The sequence below is a fragment of the Tupaia chinensis genome, unplaced genomic scaffold, assembly GCF_000334495.1.
Source record: "Tupaia chinensis unplaced genomic scaffold, TupChi_1.0 Scaffold000146_1, whole genome shotgun sequence".
Taxonomy (NCBI): domain Eukaryota; kingdom Metazoa; phylum Chordata; class Mammalia; order Scandentia; family Tupaiidae; genus Tupaia; species Tupaia belangeri.
In genome coordinates this window covers 861,017-867,526 of record NW_006159616.1, presented here as the reverse complement: position 1 = coordinate 867,526, position 6,510 = coordinate 861,017, and positions in this window count along the sequence as shown.

Here is a 6,510-nt window from a genome sequence, read left to right as displayed (position 1 = left end):
TTATTCACTGAGGTTTATGCCTTAAGTTAGACATGCGTTCATGAACATGTATATATCAGTTATGCTTGCTATTGAAAGTGTTTAAATTATGGAACTAGCAGATAGCATAATGGTTGTGTCACTGGACTCCCATGTAGCTGACTACGGTTCGAATCCTGGACCCGGTGGCTTAAACTCACACCGGGCGTGAGTGCGTTCATGCCCAAGATCCTGAGAGGAGAATGGAGGAGAAGGGATTGCAACATGGCCATCCCCCCGGGAGTGATTTCTCACTTCCTGTTTCTCTGTCTCTGTCTTTCTGGCGAGCTCGCGCGCACCCTATAGCAAAAACATCTCCAAGAAAAAAGAAAAAGAAAGAAAGAAAAAGCTGCATAAGATGACTAAGACAAAAATTGGTACCAAAGGAGTGCGATTTTGCTAGAACATACCTTAAAATGGAGAAGCAGCTTTAACACTAAGTAGTAGTAACAGCTGGAACAGTTTTGAAATGTAAGCTGAAATCCTTGCATTGCTATGAATGAGGCCATAAGGGGGATTCTGGTGAGGATTCAGAAGAAAACAAGGGCTCAGGAAAAAGCATCTTTATCTGTGCATGATTATTTATTTAATTTTAGCTATTACTACTATTATTTTGTTTGCTATAGTGCACATGTACTCACCAGAGAGAGGCAGACAAAGAGAGAAAGAGAGAGGGAAGGAAAGTGAGAAAGCAAGTTGCCAGGTCCGGGACTCAAACTGTGGTGGACCATGTGGGAGTCCAACACCTTAATCACAACACCATCTGCTGGTCCTGAAAGTTTGTCGTTGTTTTGTTTTGTTTAGAGATGTTTGTACAGGGCACATGCACTTGCCAGAGAGAGACAGAAAGTGAGAAGACCCCTCCAGGGGGATGGCCACATTGCAATCCCTTCTCCTCCATTCTCCTCTTGGGATTTTGGGCACAGGTGTGCACATGCACCTGGCGTGAGAAATTTTAAGTCTCTGGGTCCGAAATTCAAACTGCAGTCAACTACATGGGAGTCCAGAGACATAACCGTTCCGCCTTATGCTGGTTCTGAAAAGACCTCATTCTTCTTAGAGATTATTTAAATGATTGTGAACAGAACGTTGGTAGAAATACAGACAATGAAAACCATTCTGATGAGATCTCAAAGAAAACAAGGAACAAGGTATTGAAAACGGGGTAAAAGGACCTCTTCCTTATAATATGGCAAATCCTTGACTGATTCATGTCCATGTCTTAGGACTTTATGGGGGTCAGAACCTGAAAGCAATGAGCTAGGATATTCGGCAAAGTACGTCTTTTAAGTAGCAGAGTGTTCAGGATATTGCACGGTTTCTCTTAATGGCCTATTGTATAAGTGAGAATAGAGAATCGATTTAAAGACAGAACTTACAGTTAGAAAGAAGGGAGCTGCTGCCGTGGTGTGCACCTGTAGTCTCAGCTGCTTGGAAGTCTGAGGCAGGAGAACTGAAAATTTTTGGTAAGCATAGGTAACATAGTAAGACTGGTTTTTTTGTTTGTTTTTTGTTTTTGTTTTTTGTTTGTTTTGTTTTTTTAAAGGAGGAAGAAGAAGAAGGGGTAGGGAAGCAGCATGCAAAATTTGGAAAATTCTCAGCCTGGCCATGTAAAGAATTTTAAAAAGTTTATTTAGGAAGAAAAGCAAGGGTATAGTCAAGAAGCTTTTTGATAGAGTGATTAGTAGTGCTGGAAAATAACCAGGTGCTATTCATCAAAGCAATGGGAGGATGACCCTGAAGGCATCTCCGAGATCTTGCAGGGGCTGCCAGACCCCATCACAAGCCCAGAATACTAGGGCTTTGGGAGAAGAAAAGTTTTGGAAGAGGGACTCAGGAGGAGGGACCCAGGAAAGGCCTAGGGTGTCTCAGGGCTCACCGAGCAGGGCCGCCTCCCTACATGTCAGTGCAGCACTCCTCGCCTCTCCTGCGTGTTGCTGAAGCAAGCCCCCGTGTGGCGTGGACGGCACTCCAGAGCACAAGCAGTGGGCCTCAGTGATGTCCGCATGATGCAGGTGGATGTGCAGAGTGCAAGAGCGATGGCAGCATGGCTTCTTCCACCTAGATTCCCAGGGATGACTTGGAGAGCCTCAGGACTTAGGCAGGTACCTGTTGCAGAAGGCCCACACGAGGGCAATGCCCGGCAGGACTGTGGATTTAGGTCCACCATAGAGATCCACTGCTAGGACAATGCGTCGTGAAACCATGGGACCACATAACTATAGATCCACCAGCATGCAGCTCCAGCCTTGGAGAGTAAAGACAATGGACTCTAACGTAGAAAATTTGTCAGCAAAATCTGGGGCAAAGTTACCTGGAGCTCTGGTGGCCTAACTACCACTATAACAGGGGGGAAAGCCCACAATCTTTAACTGTTTTTATTATTATTATTATTTTATTTTTTTGCTTTATTCCTCTTTCTTACACTTCATTTACCATAGTAATTATTGACAGATGTTGGGACTGTTTTGTTAAAGAGTAGAACTTAAGTAAAATATGTTGTCGGGCCAGATGGAGTGGTAGTTACAGTGCTGGGCTCCCTCATACTCAACCACAGTCGAGTCCTGGACTTGGCGCTTTGTTTTCCCACTCTCCCTCTGTCTGTCTCTGGTGAATGCATGTGCCCTGGAGCCAATTTTAAAATATAATGATAAGGGACCAGCAGTTAGTGTAATGGCCATGTCGCTGGACTCCCATGTAGCTGACCGCGGTTTGAGTCCCCGACCCGGTGGCTTAAACTCACGTGGGGCACGTGTGCATGCGTGCCCAAGATCCCGAGAGGAGAATGGAGAAGACAGGATTGCGGCGTGGCCATCCTCCCTGGGGGGTGATTTCTCGCTTTCTATCTCTCTGTCTCTCTGTCTCTCTCTGTCTTTCTGGCAAGTGTGCGTGCCCTATAGCAAAAACCTCTCTAAAAATAAATAAATAAATAAATAATGATAAATAAAAAATTATTTAAAAACAGGTTGTTGTAGCACCCCTTAATCTATCAATGTAAGCCGCAGGTCTGAGTTAACAGATTCAGTGTCGCCGTAGAACATAAACCGGGTCGTAAAGGTCGTGTGAAAGGAGAAGACACACAGACGATGCTAAGAAAGCAGGGGGTAGGAGCAGCGCGGAGCCAGCCACGTCTGTGTTATAGTGGGTAAGCGAGGGGTGTGACCGCGGATACGTGCTGGAAATTTCTGTCCTGGGCTTTGTGCTGTCCAGTGCTGGTGCTCGAACATGCTAACTACACTCATTTCTCCCTCTTTGCCTCGCCTCTCGATTACTCACAGAAACAACGGCGGGGTTTTAGCCGGCAACGTGGGGTCTGTGTATGTGGAAAGCACAGCACGGGGTCAAAGGTTATTCTCAAGACTTAAGGTTGGACTTTAGGCTTACCTGGGGCCTGTTCTTTCTTCTTCCCCATCCTCCCTTTCGGAATGTCTCACCATCGTACTTTGGAAGCACATTTCGGTTGTTTGCACAGGCTCACAGCTGGAGGGCCATTTCTTCAGGGTGAGTGTGCCTGGAGTCTCATCCATGTCTGATTGAGGTGAGACTTTGGCTTTAGGGTTTTGAATTGATATTGGAATGAGTTAAGATTTGGGGGGCTGTTGGGATAAAATGAATGTACTCTGTAAGTGAGGGCACGAGCGGGGACCGCAGTCGAGTGCTATGGTTTGAATACGCCCCCCAAACCCGGCCTCCAGTGCAACAGCGTCGGGAGGCGCGGCCTTCTGGGCAGTGGTTAGGCCACAGGGTCGGTGAATGGAGTAGTGCTGATATGAAGAGCTGCTCTGAAGGGCCCTGCGCCTTTTTCCCTTCCGCATTTTGCGATGTGAGAACGCAGCACTTCTCTGCAGATGGTGCAGCTTCCCAGATGCCGTCCTGGAAGCAGAGAGCAGCCTTCCCACGTGTTGGTGCCTCGATCTTGGACTTTGCAGCCTCTCAGGACTGTGAGAAATACAGCTCGACCCTTTATTAACTACCCAGCCTCAGCCATTTTCTTACGGCAGTACAAACAGACTAAGATACCGTCCAGTCCTGACCACCCTAGAGGGTCCATAGTTTACTCTCCCTTTTTTAGAGAGAGATTTTTTTGCCGTAGGGCATGTGCACTTGCCAGAGAGAAAGTGAGAAATCACACCCCAGGGAATGACTTCACCACAATCCCTTCTCCTTCATTCTCCTCTCAGAATTTTAGGCGCACACACACACACACACACACACACACACACACACGGCATGAATTTCAAGCCACCGGGTCCAGGATTCGAACCAGAGTCGGCCCTCTGGGTGTCCAGTGACATAACCATTACATCATCTGCTGTTCCCATTCTCCCCATTTTACAGTTATGGAAACGGACATAAAGCAAGAACAAACTTAGAGTTGTCCAAGATCATGGAGCTGAAAGTTAGGATTTAAACCCAGTTCAGGGGGCCAAAGCAGGTGGCATGGTGGTTAAGGCACAGGATGCCCAACCATGGTTTGAGTCCTGAATCTGGTAGTTTGAAACTCATGGAGTTTGCCCAAAATCCCAAGAGAAGAATGGAGGAGAAGCGATTGCACTGTGGCCATCCTTGGCGGGGGGGGGGGTGATTTCTTACTCTCTCTGGTGAGCACAGGACCTTATGGCAAAAACTTTAAAGGCAAAAACCTTAAAAACAAAACAGTTTGCAGAAATCCTTCTCTTAAATAAAATAGTACATGGGGCCAGCAGGTGGGGTGGTGATTGAGGGCACTGGACTCCTACATGGCCGACCACGGTGTGAGTTCCAGACCTGGTGACTTGCTTTCTCACTTTCCCTCCCTCTCTGGTCACATTTAAATAAATAAATAAAGTTAAATAAAACAATGTTTTTTTTTTTGGGGGGGGGCGGCTATAGGGCACGTGCACTCACCAGAAAGACAGAGAGAGACAGAGAGACAGAAAGTGAGAAATCCCCCCCAGGGGGGATGGACACACCACAATCCCTTCTCCTCCATTCTCCTCTCGGGATCTTGGGCTCACACGCACACGTGACTGGCGTGAGTTTAAGCCACTGGGTCGGGGACTTGAACTGCGTTCGACTACCTGGGAGTCCAGCGACATAGCCATTACGCCATCTGCTGGTCCCATGTAAAACAGTTCTTTAAAAAAAAATGAAGAGAGTCATCAAAAATGAGAGGGTGGGGTTCAGAATGGACACAGTGGTAAGACGTGATGCACTGCACATGGGGCGGTTCTGGGTTCGTGTCTAGGACCTCCCTGAGTACTGCAGGTACACGTGTGCCCGGGGAACAAGGGCTGGCTGAGGCTGAGGTCCATCATGGCATCAAGACTCTATTGGGGGTACCATCCCTCTTGCTCATGGAATAAAGCTTTAAAAAGAGAAACATCAATCATTTAAAACTAAAAAGGGAGAGGGCAGCGAAGACCATCAGGACGCGCAGACTGAGATCCACAATCACAGATGCTATCAGTGCTAACAGGACGGATCAGCAAGTCGCTGTGTTTGTCTTCAACGAGCTTACAACCTGGGGCCAGCAAGTGGCATGGCGGCTGAGGCACTGGACTAGCACACAGTCAACTATAGTTCAAGTCCTGGACTTAGTGGCTTGAATCACGCTGGGCATGTGTGCATGCCTCCCCCAAATCCCAAGGAGACTAGAGGAGAAGGGATTGTGACATAGCCATACCTCCTGTGGTAATTTCTCACTTTCCCTCTGTCTCTCTCTGGTGAATGAGTGCATGCGCCCTATGGCAAAAACCTAAAAAAAGAGAGAGAGAGAGAGAGAGCTTATAATCTAGCTGCAAGGTGGAGAGAGAACATGCGTACAAACCAAATCCCAACAGATTGTGAAGCATTTTGCTGCAGAACTACACACACAATGCTCGGGAGGACCCAAGGAAGGCAATTCATTACAGCTGGGTGGAGGGACACTTGCAGGAGGTGCTGGCTGTGGAAGAAGTGAAGGATGCATCGAAACAGCACAAATGGAAAACTAGGGATTGCAGGGGGAGAAACCCTGTGAGCAAATATTGAGACACGCACACATTTAGGGGAGGCCAGTCATCTGGTTTGGTTAGAGGACTTGAGACTAGTGCCGCATGACAGTAAGTCACAATCACACAGTGGTTAGTGAGGTAGCGATCTCTCTTGTCTTCCTTTGGAGAAAAGTCTCCACATGTTCCTAACCTGTCTTTCAAACTCACTCTTTTTTTTTTTTAGAGGTTTTTGCTATAGGGTGCGTGTGCTTGCTGGAAAGACAGAGAGAAACTGAGAGACAGAAAGTGAGAAATCACCCCCCAGGGGGGATGGCCACGCCACAATCCTTTCTCCTCCATTCTTCTCTCGGGATCTTGGGCACGCATGCACACGCGCCTGGCGTGAGTTTAAGCCACTGGGTCTGAGATATGAACCATGGTCAACTACATGGGAGTCCAGCGACATAGCCATTATTATACCAACTGCTGGTCCCAAACTCTCTTTTTTTTTTTTTTTTTGGAGCAATTTCCCATGTTG